The 14,111-nt window shown below is 34.5% G+C and overlaps 1 protein-coding gene across 10 annotated transcripts in view; it reads left to right on the top strand.

Annotated features, from left to right (window-relative positions):
* Window positions 1-14,111, top strand: part of Robo2 (roundabout guidance receptor 2) — a 1,450,478-nt gene that overhangs the window by 720,703 nt on the left and 715,664 nt on the right. The gene's annotated exons all lie outside the window — the stretch shown is intronic.

Raw genomic sequence — 14,111 nt, 5'->3', positions numbered from 1 at the left:
AATATTATTTAATTTAAATTTATAGTATATAAAGAGGCTATGTGCTGCTGTCTCATGTTTATAATCCTCGCGACTTAGGAGGATGAGTTCTGAGGATCATGGTTCAAAGCCATTTCAGGCAGGAAAGTCCATGAGACTCTTTTCTTTAATTAACCACCAAAATAATCGGTAAGTGAAGTTGTGATTTAAGTGGTAGAACTGTATCATTGAGCAAAAAGCTGAGGAACAGCCCCCAGGCCCTGAGTTCAATCCCCAGGACTGGCAAAATAAAAATAAAAAAGAATAAAAGTAAGAAAAATATATTAAGAAACAAAACATCACAATATGATGGCGACAGAGAATTCCTATTTAATGACAATTTGTGAGATGCAGATAATTTGGTTGTTTATTAATAAGATGCAAGTAACTTCCATAATGAATCATTTTAATCAGTGTTTTATTAGTTAATTAGTGTTAATCAGCATTTCATTACTAAATAAGGACTTCAGGATGAGATGGCCAAACTCATAACATTGAATGCTTAAAAAGCAGACATCATTTTTTCCCCAAAAGTATTTCCTTACTTATGTCTGTAAGAATAAAATTTGAGGAAAGTCTGTCTTTAGTTCAGCATCATCTTGTGGGCAAATAAGCCCTCAGGAACAGTATTTTCTGAGACAGACTTAGTTGTTGGTGTATGTCCAACTCCTTAGAGTACAAGACCCAGAGAAAATGCTGCTATTGTTTACTTTGGATATAAAATACAGAACAGCCTCCATTAAATTTTTTGTTTTTTGCATGTGCTCTAGATTATTACCAATTTATTATTGCTTATATATCTTTAAAAATGAAGAGATGGTAGAATTTTTTGATAAAAAAATCAAGCATGTCTTAGAAAGTAGTTCAGTCATATTCTTTGCTTCCCAGAAGAGTTAGGAACCTTCTGTTTGATGTTGTGGCATGTTTTAAATGTTGAGTGGGTTACATTTCAGACTTTGTAGAACAATTTGTCCTCATGTCCTAGTTCTAATGACTCTTCATACTCATAAAAACTTTGAGCTTTAGTCCCTTAGACCTCAGAACTAGAAAGCCAAGTATCACACATAGTCACTTTAACAAAGGTTTAAGAGAGAGATTGTGTTGTAAATTGATGGCTTTTGGACTGTATTTACTTTCCAGATCACTTGCCTGGATTTTTGTTTACCTTATCTTCATGATTTTTTCCCCAAGTAGCTTGAAAATTACAGGTGATATACAAAGCCTTCTCTCTCCAGCTGTCAAATTTATGCTTTAATGATGACTTACAACATTATTTCTTGCATGAACACAAATACATATTTTGCCGTGGAGTAAAATTTTTAAATTGCAAAATAACGGGGCTGGGAAGGTGGCTCAGTGGTAGAGTGCTTGCCTTGCATGCATGAGGCCCTGGGTTTGATTCCTCAGCACCACATAAGCAGAAAAAGCTGGAATTGACTCTGTGGCTCAAGTGCTAGAGCTTTAGCCTTGAGCTAAAGAGCTGAGAGACAGTGCCCAGGCCCAGAGTTCAAGCCCCGCAACTAACCAAAACAAACAAACAAAAAAGCAAAAAACACAAAACCTCTTGTTTTCATTTCTTGGAGTTCATTTTGATAAACATAATTTTATATGATCATACACACAAAGCTATTGCACTTTTGTGATTCTCTCCTAAGAATATTCTCCTTCGTGCTCTCTGTGTGAATGTTTAGAATGCTGTTAACCCTCCCCCACCCCCCCCAAAAAAAAACCCTCAAAGAAACAACCCTATTAACACTGGGATAAAGACTTAAAGAGAAACATCTCTTTAGAAGTAAGAAGTAGGAATGGCCAATAGACACATGAAGAAATGTTCAACATCTCTGGCCGTAAAAGAAATACAAATCAAAATAACAGTGAGATTCTACCTCATCCCAGTTGAATGGCCATTATCAAGAAAAATAGTAATAACAGATGTGGTCATAAGGGAATGTTTCTATAGTGTTGGTTGGAGTTAAACTTGTTCTAGCACTCTGGAAAGCAGTATGGGGGTTACTCAAACGACTAAACATGGAGCTTCCCAGCAATTCTACTCTTGGATATTTATCCAATAGACCACAACCAAGGCCACACTAAAGTTACCAGCACAACCATGCTCATTTCAATGTTGTTTACCATAGATAACTTATGAAGTCAATCCAGAAATATGGTTTATATACACCACAGAATTCTATGTTTCCATTAGAAAGAATGGAATTGATCCTTCATAAGGAAATGGAAAAATTTGGAAAATAATTATATTACACAAAGTAAGCCAGATCCAAAGAACCATAGGTTGCATAGTTTCCCTCATTTGTGGTAATTAGAATGTGACTATAAATCTACAAGTAAACACAATGGATGGTTAAAAAAAAGATTGTCACTTATTAAGATAAGACTGTAGCTTTCTCTAAAATATACTCTGGAAATATTAGTAGATAGCCAATCAGCAATATTTAACAGCAAAAATAGTTAATTTTGAACAAATATAGTAAGGGAACAAATTTAGTAAGTGAAGTAATTTGTTTAGAAGTATTATTAATGCCATGATGAGAAATCTAATTAAGTGTAATCTGTTCCTCACAATAAAAACATTGAAACTTTGACATGCTTTTCTCAAATACCATATTACTGTACAAATCAAGAAGACACTTAGGAGATTCTTCAAAAAGCAAAGTAAGTAAACACAGCTCATTGTTTGTATTGGCACTCTTTCTAGTCAAACCTTAAAACTTGAAAGTGTATTAAAAATTATTCCTATCAGGAAATTTGAGTCAGCATAGCACAGAGAGACTCTTTTAAACATAGTCATAGCTCATTAAGAACATTGTGCCTGCAGCTCAAGTACATGTATATATTCAAGACTACATTAATTTTGTTTTAAGGCACTTCCTATGTTTAAATAACATTACTTTACTTCAAACATTGAATTCCTTGATAGTCAGCCAAAGAACTCTAAATAAATAACACAAAATTGTATTAATCTATGGGTTATATAAATCTGGGAGTTAGTTCATATTTTTAAAGTTTGGATTGTTTGCTTAATCACCAGGATGTTTTGGACTGTAGTTATTTTATTCATTATTTAGTCAAAAATGTAAATGTTATTTATAAATAATTTTGTAACTTAAAAGTAATTATGTACCTAAACAAAAATAGACTTCCACTTCTGCTTTAAGAAAACTAAAATGATATATAAAGATAAATTATACTTTACTAAAGTTTGTATTTGAAATGATATTTGATTAAATTCAAATTTTTGAAATTGTTATAGGAACAAACATAGACATTATCTTTTTTGCCAGTCCTGGGGCTTTAACTTAGGTCCTGGGCACTGTCCCTGAGTTTCTTTTGCTCAAGGCTTGCACTCTACCACTTGAGCCACAGCACCACATCTGGCTTTTCTGTTTGTGTGATACTGAGGAATCAAACCCAGGGCTTCAAGCATGCTAGGCAAGCACTCTAAAACCAAGCCACTTTCCCAGCCCCTGGACAATATCTTACAATATCTTTATTCATTGGTGCTAATGTAGTATTTCTCAGGAGAAAGTCTCTTTTATACAAATATGTGTTTCTCTAACTTTCTTTTTTTGCATTCTCTATATTTGAGAATACTGAAGATGAAAAGAAAGGACTATTTTGTGTTTTGAGGAAATTTAAAAGTTTAATAGATAAGGTAAAACTGAAAATACTAATATAAAATTAAGTATTAATATAACAATACGGGAATCTTATTAATATATAGCTTTGAATAGCCACTTAATGGAAACATGGAATATATTAAAGACTCTTCTTCCCAAAAACATGCAAATGGCTAAGAAAATGATATTCAATACCATTAATAGCCAAAATGTAAAATGATATAATTTGGGAAAAAAGTGAAATTTTATCTGGCTAGTACATGAGATGATATGTACTTTGTAGTCATGCTGAGAAGAACAAAAGAATCCATGCAAAAAGAAAGACATTGGTGATGCTAGCTCAGGATTCTGCACAGAGTACATTATCACTGGCTGTTTATAAAGTAGTGACAGTCATGAACTCTAACTTTGTGTCTAGACAGGGGATGAAGCAGACAAGCAATACTGCTAAGTATTGCTTTGAAAGCTTTGACTTGAACTAGAAATTTGTTCTATATCATGTCTTCACTTCTTTTTTTAACTAGCCCTTCGAACAATAATTCCTCATCAGTATTAGTGACAGTAATAGAGGTCCTTCATGTCTACCCATGTACTGGAAACATCTGTGTCCATTGCACAAAGCAAGTAGCTAAACTTGGTTTGACAAAGTGAATACACTGTTTTATTTATATCAATTTGATCCATGCAATTCAAGGAAGAAAAAAATCAAGATTATTTAATTATTTTCTCATTAATTAAGTGCTTATTATGCAAAACATACTCTTAGCATACACTTAATACATAAAGATAAATATATATTGTATTTTAGGATAAAGGGTCTGAAAATTATGTCATTTAAGGACTATTTTTTTTTATCTGTTGTGGGGCTTGAACTCTGGGCTTGGGTGCTGTCTCCTGTGCTCTTTAGCTGCTTGAGCCACAGTGCCACTTCCAAATTATGTCATTTAAGAAATAAAGAAATGCCACCTGTGGAAGCTTGCCTATAATCTCAAAACCTATGGAGGTGGAGATTGGAAGGATTAAGGTTCTAGACTATTCTGGAAAAACAAAGTGTATGTCAGGCCCTCTCTGAGACATTACTAAAGCACTGAATCTGGAAACATGGCTCAAAGATTGAGCATTTGCTTAGTAAGCACAAAGCCTTGAGTTCAAACCCTAAACTCCAAAACTATCACACACACACACACACACACACACACACACACACACACACACACACACACACACACACACACACACACACACACACACACACACACACACACACACAAAATAAAGAAGAAATTTGAAATTTCAGATGTTTCACCTGATAGCTCTCTTCACAATTGATTTATATCACATATAACCAGAAGGGTTAATAGATAGATGTAATGCAGAGGAAAAATATTTTAGAAAACATGTAAGTAATTTACAATATACAAGTTAAACACTAAACCAGAACACTAAGTTTAAAAATGTTGAGATTCTAATAATGCTGTGAATTCAGGAAGGAAAGGCTCATATGTACTTAAGAAATTTATAGTTATATTATCTCTGAACTTGTGCTTTTTTTACATAAAATGTTGAGTTCAGTTACTCTAAAATTAAGAGTAGAAAAATCTGGATACTTGTTAAATCTTACCTATGGGAGGATAGCTAAACTACTGATTCTATTTGGTGACAATAATCTTTATACTAAAGAAAGATTATGTTGTTGTTGTTGTTGTTGTAAAGGACTTTACTACCTAAATTTCTATGATGGAGCCAGACTTTTAAGTACAAGTCTGTTAATTGTTAGCAAAAAGTAAAATAATAAATAGCTTCTAATAACATTATAGATTATTTAAAATCACAATATACTCTTATGATTGTGAAATTTACACGTGATAGTGCTGATTTTTTGAGTTCATTCAGTTGAACTATTTTAAACTCGAATTTGTACATTTAAATGTTTAACAATCCCCCCAAATTAGTATCAATAAATAATAACCAGAAAAAGTGTAACATTTTAAGCAATCTACAGGAGAGGCTTATACTCTCTACTAACAATTTGGGAGAATATCCATTGAAGTTTGAAATGAGGAGTAAGGTGTTTCCAACCTGTGTGTGTGTGTGTGTGTGTGTGTGTGTGTGTGTGTGTGTGTGTGTGTGTGTGTGTGTGTGTGTGTGTGTGTGTGTGTGTGTGTGTGTGTGAAAATACCGTACAGAGGGGTTACAATTACATGGGCAAGATAACGAGTATATTTCTCATCAAGCATTGTAGCCTCCTCCTTTGTTTTTAAGTTTCTAAAATTGTATTTATACAGTGCCTTGTTCTTCTTCTCCTTTTATGTTTTCCTTAATTTTTACTTTCTTTTTCTATTTTAAATATAATCGTTCTTCAGGGATAGAAAAAAATGGCCTACCTTCTGTGTAGTTAAATTACATGTCAAACATTTTGGAAAATAGAGAAAGCAGCTAATAAGAGTGAAATATTAAAATGTTAAACATGTCCATATGATCTTCTTCCTCTTCCTGTCTATGAAACCCTCTGCTAACAATTCTAATGATCTGTTTAGGCTTCAATCCATTGTTCATTCCTCACTCCTATTTGGTAATTACTTTCTCCTCAAGACTGCACTTTTGTAAAATTCCAAAGCCCAGTTCCATTTTGAATGAAATCCAGCTTCTAGGACAGGACATGAATTTGAGAACTTGACAACTTGTAGGTTTTTCCCTATTTATTTCTATCTCTTCAGAGTTCCTTATAAAATATTCAAGTATATTTTCCTTTGTTAGGGAGATTTATTTTGTCTTTTCTTTTTATTAAAAAAAAACTTTCTGGGTACCTGGAGAAAGACCAGATATTATTTTTTTCGAACTTCTAGTAGTCTATTTGGTATCCAAACAGGCAATGAGAAGAGGAAAAAAACAAATTTTGGAACCAAGTGCTGAGCATTGGAAAACAGTGCCTAATGCTATGACAGGCCATTAGTGTTTGAGCTTTCACAATTTTACTATTAGTGACAATGGAAAAATATGTATTATAGTGTTTATATATTCATTCATTCATTCATTTATTATGCTTGTCATGGGCTTTCACATAGGTTCTCACACTGCTGCATGGCACTTTTGCTCAACTTCCTACTTTAGCTTGTAGTTTTCTGGGCCAAATTCCAACTTTCATCCAGAATAGTATGATCATATTTATGAGCCACCAGTGAGTGCCTGGCCTGGTACAAGATATTCACTAGCCTGGATTAGCAGTTCAAAGCCAGCCTGGGCAGCAAAGCCAATAAACCACCAGAAAACTTGAAGTGGTGCTATGGCTCAAAGTGGTAGAGCAATAGCCTTGGGCACTCTAGGTAATGTTCAAAGTGACTTTATATGACAAATTGTAACAGCAAACAGAATGCAATCTTGTGAATATAGAATCATCATGCAGAAATACTGCATGAGTAAGTACAATCATTGAGGGAACTGATGTTTGACTCAGAATCTCAATGGCCATAATTGCTTAGCTAGTGTTTTTAAGTGCAAGGTCAATCGAATATATAAGGAAGCTATGATTTTAACACCTCTTTGGATATGGTGTTTTTTGTGCTCAAGAGCAAGTCACTATGAAGCTATGATTTTAACACCTCTTTGGATGTGGTGATTTTTGTGCTCAAGAGCAAATCACTTGTCCTTATTGGCTCATTAAAAATAATTTGAAGCTATGATCAACATTTAACCTCTGAATAAAACCAAAGAATGGGATGCTATATGACCCTTTATTCGCCAGTAAAAGTTCATTTTTATATTTTCAAGTGTGTACTCTGAAATTATTTTCATGTTTCTCTGGGCATTATTGGGGTAATTATATTCCTGATCCTAAAACAAACTGTGGAATGTGACATCAAACAAGAAATGAGAAATTATTAAGGTATAATGCAGAACCTGCACTGCCTCTTCAATGTTCAGATGTTCATCTTAGACTACACAATAACCCAGGATAATGTCTAATGGCTTTAACTTATCCTAGTTTTATTTATTTATCTATTGTTGGTTGTGGGGCTTGAACTCTGGGCTTGGGCACTATCTCTCAGCTCTTCAGCTCAAGGAGATCACTCTACCGCTTGAGCCACAGTGCCAGTTCCAGTTTTCTGGTGGTGTATTGGAGATAAGAGTCTCACTGTGATCCTCAGATCTAAGCCTCCTGAGTAGCTAGGATTACAGGCATGAGCCACCAGTGCCCAGATAGTTATTTTTTCTTTTAACAACTTGATAAAAGTAATTCCACAGATAAATAAGTAGCAATGGATTATTCAAAGGCATATTGGATGCTAACCATACATAAAAAGACACTTAACCTAGTCTGAGTGTCCGACATGTCTGTGTCAAAATTATATTTAATTTGGGATCTAAAGCATGAATAAAAATTAGGAAAAAGAAATGTGCTGTGAACAAATCTGTTGTCACCTTGGATATGTTCTTCTAGGCAAATATTGTCTCTCTGATCCTTTGCCAAATTTAGCCTTCTGTTAAGCTACTAAGATTTTTTTCTGTAAGTTACATTTCCTGAGTTTAGTTTTGTCCTAAAAGATATAATCAGAGGATCTCTACATGCTACCTTCCTCATCCCAAGCCACTAAAACATCCCCTCTCCAAAACAAAACTGTAACCTGAGGAAAGGAACCAAAAACATGTGGATCTCTAGATAAACAGTAAGAGAGAAAGCATATAGTCTTTTGAGGCTAGAGAGAGCTTTTTATGTTGGGATTTTAATGATTCTTTCCAAACCTCTTTGCTAGTAGATCAGCTTCTTAGCTCAGAATAAATTAATTCATATTAACTGGTGATAAGTCTTATAAATAAGCACCTAGTATAGAAAAAAGTAAATAATTCACTATGTTTCTCTTGGTGTGGGTTCATTAATAGCATCCAGAAGAAGAGCAAATCCTCTACTCCTGTACTGTAGCTTGAACTCAGACTTGTGTCGTCATGGGAGCCTGTGTTAGAAGAATAAGGATAAATACTGGCTTTGGGTCATTACACTTTTTCAAGCAAAGCAATCTCTAGTCTGTCTGTCTGATGACTCTATTTTTCTATGAGTTCTAATCAAAGACATAACTCACATTCACTCAAACAAAATGCTTCACCAGGTAAATGATGAGTGACAACCTGACTGTAGTTCAATCCTGGTTCAATATTGCACAGCTACCATGTCAGTTATTGGAGGTCTGTTGATCAATTTGCTTCATGTACACATTATTTTGATTCACAGTGATTGTAAGCACCAGAATTTCAAATGCTATGATATTCAAAGTCAACACCTCTAGTATTATCATTATCTGCTCATTTACAGCCACACACAAATGCACATTTTTTATCGTGACTTACTTCTAAAATTGTTCCCAGCATTGCATTTTTTTCAGAGTTAAATTGTTTCTCCATTTGAATCAATATGAAAATAATGTCCTTTTATATAATAGTATATTAGATATACAATACGTATATATAATAAATAAGTCTTACATATGTACTAGTAAACATATTTTTCATAACTTTCATAAGATTATTTAAATGTAGCATGTAATTATACTTAGAATTATATTTACTTATGCCTAACATCATAGAGGTGTTAGTGTTATTGTATTTCATTTTTTCTTTAAACATTTAAAAAGGGTAAATCTTAGACATTGCTAACAAATAGATACAGTGATACCCATAAATTGGCCTCAACTAATTTCTAACAGGAAATTCCAGTGGGAAAGAGACAAAGTTGCTTGCACTAATGTACTTTGAATGTGATTTTCTTTTTTGAAGTAGAGACTATAAATTGCAGTTATTGTTTCTAAAGTGTAGTATACATAATGTTGTATATTTTTTTCTGAATCATTCCAACAATTAACACTACTGGAAATTATATGATAAACGGTCTCATTCTTTAGTAATGTATTTTGTTTTTTAATTATTTTGGCTAATATGCACAAAAATCTTTACTTCATTGTAAAAATTATAAAGGAATATATCCACAAGAATATGTCAGGTGTTAACAGTCTAGTTAAGATCACAGGCTGAAGCTAGGGGCTGGAGGCTCCTACCTGTAATCTTAGATACTCAGGATCCTGAAATCTGAAGGTCACATTTTGAAGCTACAGTCTGTGAGAAAATCTGTGAGACTCATATCTCCAACTAATCATCAAAAAGCTGGAAGTGGAGCTTTGTAGTAACTGTTAGAGCACCAATCTTAATCAAAAATCTATGGACAATATCTAGGCCTTCAGTTCAAGCCCCAAGTTTGATGCATGCACATACATACACACACACACACACACACACACATACACACACACACACACACACACACACAATGAACACTTAGAAGTTGGTGAAATAGTTAAGTTCAAAGAATTTAAACTGTAATATCATTTAATTGTATATTAACACAACTGTATCCTTAAATCTAATGCTTTATCTGTACATTGATGCCGTCTTATGTTTTCATGTTGTGCAGAAAACATATTTTGAATAAAAGTGACTAATAGGATAAATACCTGCCTTTTTTATCATTACACAAACATATGGATTTTATATTTTCTTTACCTAACTCAATAATGCAAATATTGGATTTGTAGAAAAGAATTACTTTAACATTTCAAAGAGTTCCAATTAATTCCTTTTCTGACACTAGATTTTATTTCATTTCTTAAAAAAAAAAAAAAAAACACCTCAATTCTATACCAGAAAACAATTTACAAACTCCTATTACTTTCTTTGGAGACCCCCCAAAGCACTGGCTCTTTTTAACAGACTAATTTTTTAACTAACATCATAAAATTGTTACTCATTGTATTTCTATTTTCTACAAAAGATTTCTATAAGGATTTTAGAGGACTGGGAAGGTGGCTCAGTGGTAGAGTGCTTGCCTTGCATGCCCTGGGTTCGATTCCTCAGTACCACATAAGTAGATAAAGCTAGAAGTACTGCTATGGAAGTAGCACTAGCCTTGAGCTGAAGAGCTGAGGGACAGCACCCAGGCCCAGAGTTCAAGCCCCACGACTGACAAAAAAGGGGGGAATTTTAGAAAAATCATTTGGATGTGAATATACTTTGGACTATACATCTAATAAATTATTATTAAATATGATCATATTTATATTTTTACAGTAATATATTTTACAGCAATATTTCTTTTTTATTATTTATTGTAAAGCTGATGAACAGCGGTTTCAGTTACATAAGCAAAGTAAGTACATGTTTTGAGCACTGTTAGCCCCTCTCTCATTTCTCAGCCTTTCTCCTCGCTAGTCCCCTTCTTCCCCATTTTGTAAAAGTTGCTTCCAGCATTATGTCTAGTGGGTATCATCGTTGCATTAGTTGTTGGAGTCAAGACCCCCAAAGGACCTGTCTTCCTCTGGTAGCAGTAAAAAGGCTCAGGAAGTTGTTGTCGTGTTGTTCTTGTTGTTGTGTGTTGGTGTCTTGGTGTTGGTACCACAAACTGAACTCTGGCCTCATGCTTTCACTTGTTGTTTTTACTAACACTCAGCACTCTACTATTACTTATGCCATACTTCCCTCCCCGTGTTACGCTGCTTATACAGCCTAAAGTTTTGAAGACTTTTCTGTTGTATACTGCGTTTAACCCGTGATCCTCCAGGTCTTGCCTTCCTGAGAAGTTAGGATTTTAGGGACAAGACACCCACCAATGCTCAGTCAATTCTTTTCTTAAATACTAAGCTCTAGTTTTCTGTCCTCAACATAAACAACAAATGCACTTATTCATTAATGTGTATGGCATTTATCAGATAAACTGTTTTAAAAATATGTTTAAAGACTTTATGATCAGCCTCATAATTGTTTTTATTTGTAAGTTAGAATAAAAAAACTAAGCACTAATTGGATTCCTATTGGGTGCACTTGAAAAAATAATTATTCGGTTTTATATCTGTCTCTTGCATTAGCCTGGAAAGTTCATGAAATTAGTAACATTGCGACCTTGCTCAGTGATTAAAATCCTGGTTTCTGCCATAAAGTGTGGATATCATAAATTTTCTTGAATGTCAAAGATAAGGGTTAACGATATTCTTTTGGCCCTGTGCCCTTTAAAATTCATGACATTTCACTCCATTAGAATTATCCTGAAATAATCTCTGAATCCCAGTGTTTAATTTATATACTGCTACTACATGAAATACAACATAGGAATTAAACATAATAAACAATACTTCACACTTGGAGAGAGCTGACTTCAGCACAGCGTTTTATAAGCCTTCCATCGCTATGATCATGTGTTACATGTACCTTTCATCCTAAATGTACAGAAAGTATTTATTTGGATGAATACTTGTTATCATTGGTGAAGAATTACAACAACATAAGAATAGCACATTGAATTCATAACTGGTAACAGTGGGTAGAAGATAAGTTAAACAAGACAGACATAACTACTGACCCAAAGGACCAAAAAAAAAAAAAAAAAGGAAACCTCTCCGTGTATATATGTATCCTCCAATAAGATAGAAAAAGTAGATGTCCTTTTTACTTTCCAAAGTATACCTCAAAGGATTTGAGAGAAATTTCATTTAGAAATGTAAGCTTAACTTTGTGATATATTGAGAAAATAATTGTAATTATAATTAGGAAAGGCAGAGGTTATTTCAAAGTAGGTTGATGAAGACATGAGATCAGAATGAGATCACCTAGCTCTTGAAGTGTGTGAAGGATTAGAAGTAGAAGCAATGACATTAAAATTATTCCAGGCACATAGAATAACAGAGAAGACTCAGACCATAGTTTGAGAATTGGAAATGTTTATTGACCAAAGAGAGATTTGGTGGAGCAGTAATTTAATGCATATGAGAAACTAGATGACAATATCAAGTGAAGATGGAGTCAAATGATGAAAGGATGATTGTGGCTTTCCCTATCTACCATTGTATTTGAAGAAAACTTGGCTACTGCCATGAGGAGATCCTAAATTATAGTTGCTCAAATCTATAAAACATACTGTGAATTGGGCCTGAGGGGTATTGTATTCCTAACTTTTCATTGGTGTGACAAATGCTTCAGAGAAACCATTTTAAAGGTGGAAAGATTTATTTTGGCTCATGGTTTTGGTCTGTGGTTAGCTGGCTCAATAGCACTGAGCCTGAGGTGAGACAAAACATCTAGATGAAAGAGTGTGCAATCGAGTCTATTCATCTCAGTGGCATCCAGAGAGTAGAGAGAGAAACAGAAAGAAAAGGAGATGCAGGAGGGAGAGAAAAGAGAAAGACAGGAGACAGAGAGAGAGGGGGGGGGAAGGAGAAGAGAAAGAGGAGAGAGGAGAGAGAGAGAATGAGAGCACTGTTGTGATCCAATCACCTCTCAATAGTATTATCATCTGGAGCAAAAACTTTAAATACATGAGCCTTGCAGGGAGGGAGGAGGACATTCATAACCAAATGATTCATTTGATTCATTAATACAGCAACTCTGTTCCTTATTCAAGAACCAAGTTTCTTCCAAATTGTTCCACTATATTTTTTAGGACAGTGTTGTAAACTGTGTGGCCAAAGCAGGGTCACTCCACATTTGGCGGCTAATCAGACAGAAGAGAATGTGGTGGGGCTGTCCATGATATGTCGTGTCTCTGAGGATGAGGAGGCAGGTGTTCTGTCATTAGTCTATTGCTAAGAATTTGTTCATTGGCTCACACAAACCTACAATGGAGGGAAGTGAATGGGGACAACCCAGAAACTCACAAAAAGGTTCAAAGGTTATAGATACAGAAGATACAGCAAGCAAAATTTGGAAGAGCTCCAACAGTTATCTCCTTCTGTGTTTACTGCCAATATTGAGATGAAGCTTTGTTGGATTGAGGATCACTGGGCCCATTAGATGGCATTAGTTGGTGAGGACTGGGGGAAGAGTTGGGTACCAAGGGAGATGCGCCTACTAGTGACTCACTGAATGACACTGCCAAGATGCCTGTTTGGGAGCTTGTAGAAAACACACTAGAATACTTCTCACAGGGAGTGGTGGGAAAAAATATATGAAAAAAATGATTCCACTGAATTTCCACAATAGTGGCAATCATATCAAAGCAATAAATAAAAATCACCCCAGAACAAAGAAAAGAAGCTCTTGCTCTTGTAGTGTGCCTTGCATATAATCTACCAAGAAAGCTTCACATTCTAAGTGACAAAGGTAAATTGATACTGAATCCAGTTGTAATGTCTTTAAGACAGGAGAAAGGTGGATATGAATCAAAGTCACTAAATTGTTGCTTTCTTTTTCACATTTTAGAACTGAAGTGTCATTAGTCTCATATTCCACTCCCCTCTATAAACAAAGACTCCAAAAACAAAATTTCCATTGGTTTCCTGAATAATCTTCAGTCTGGAGAGACTTCTATCTTCCTATATTAATAGCCCTAAGGAAGCTCCTCATTTTTTGTACTGTAACAATGAAAGAATATTTTGTCAATTGACTAAATTCCAATGGAAATCTCCTTTCTTATAATCTTAGCGA

This window comes from Dipodomys merriami, unplaced genomic scaffold, assembly GCF_024711535.1.
Source record: "Dipodomys merriami isolate MVZ:Mamm:240054 unplaced genomic scaffold, mDipMer1.0.p SCAF_2, whole genome shotgun sequence".
Taxonomy (NCBI): domain Eukaryota; kingdom Metazoa; phylum Chordata; class Mammalia; order Rodentia; family Heteromyidae; genus Dipodomys; species Dipodomys merriami.
Note: the sequence above shows the minus strand (reverse complement) of the source record. Positions and strands in the feature narration are given on the sequence as shown.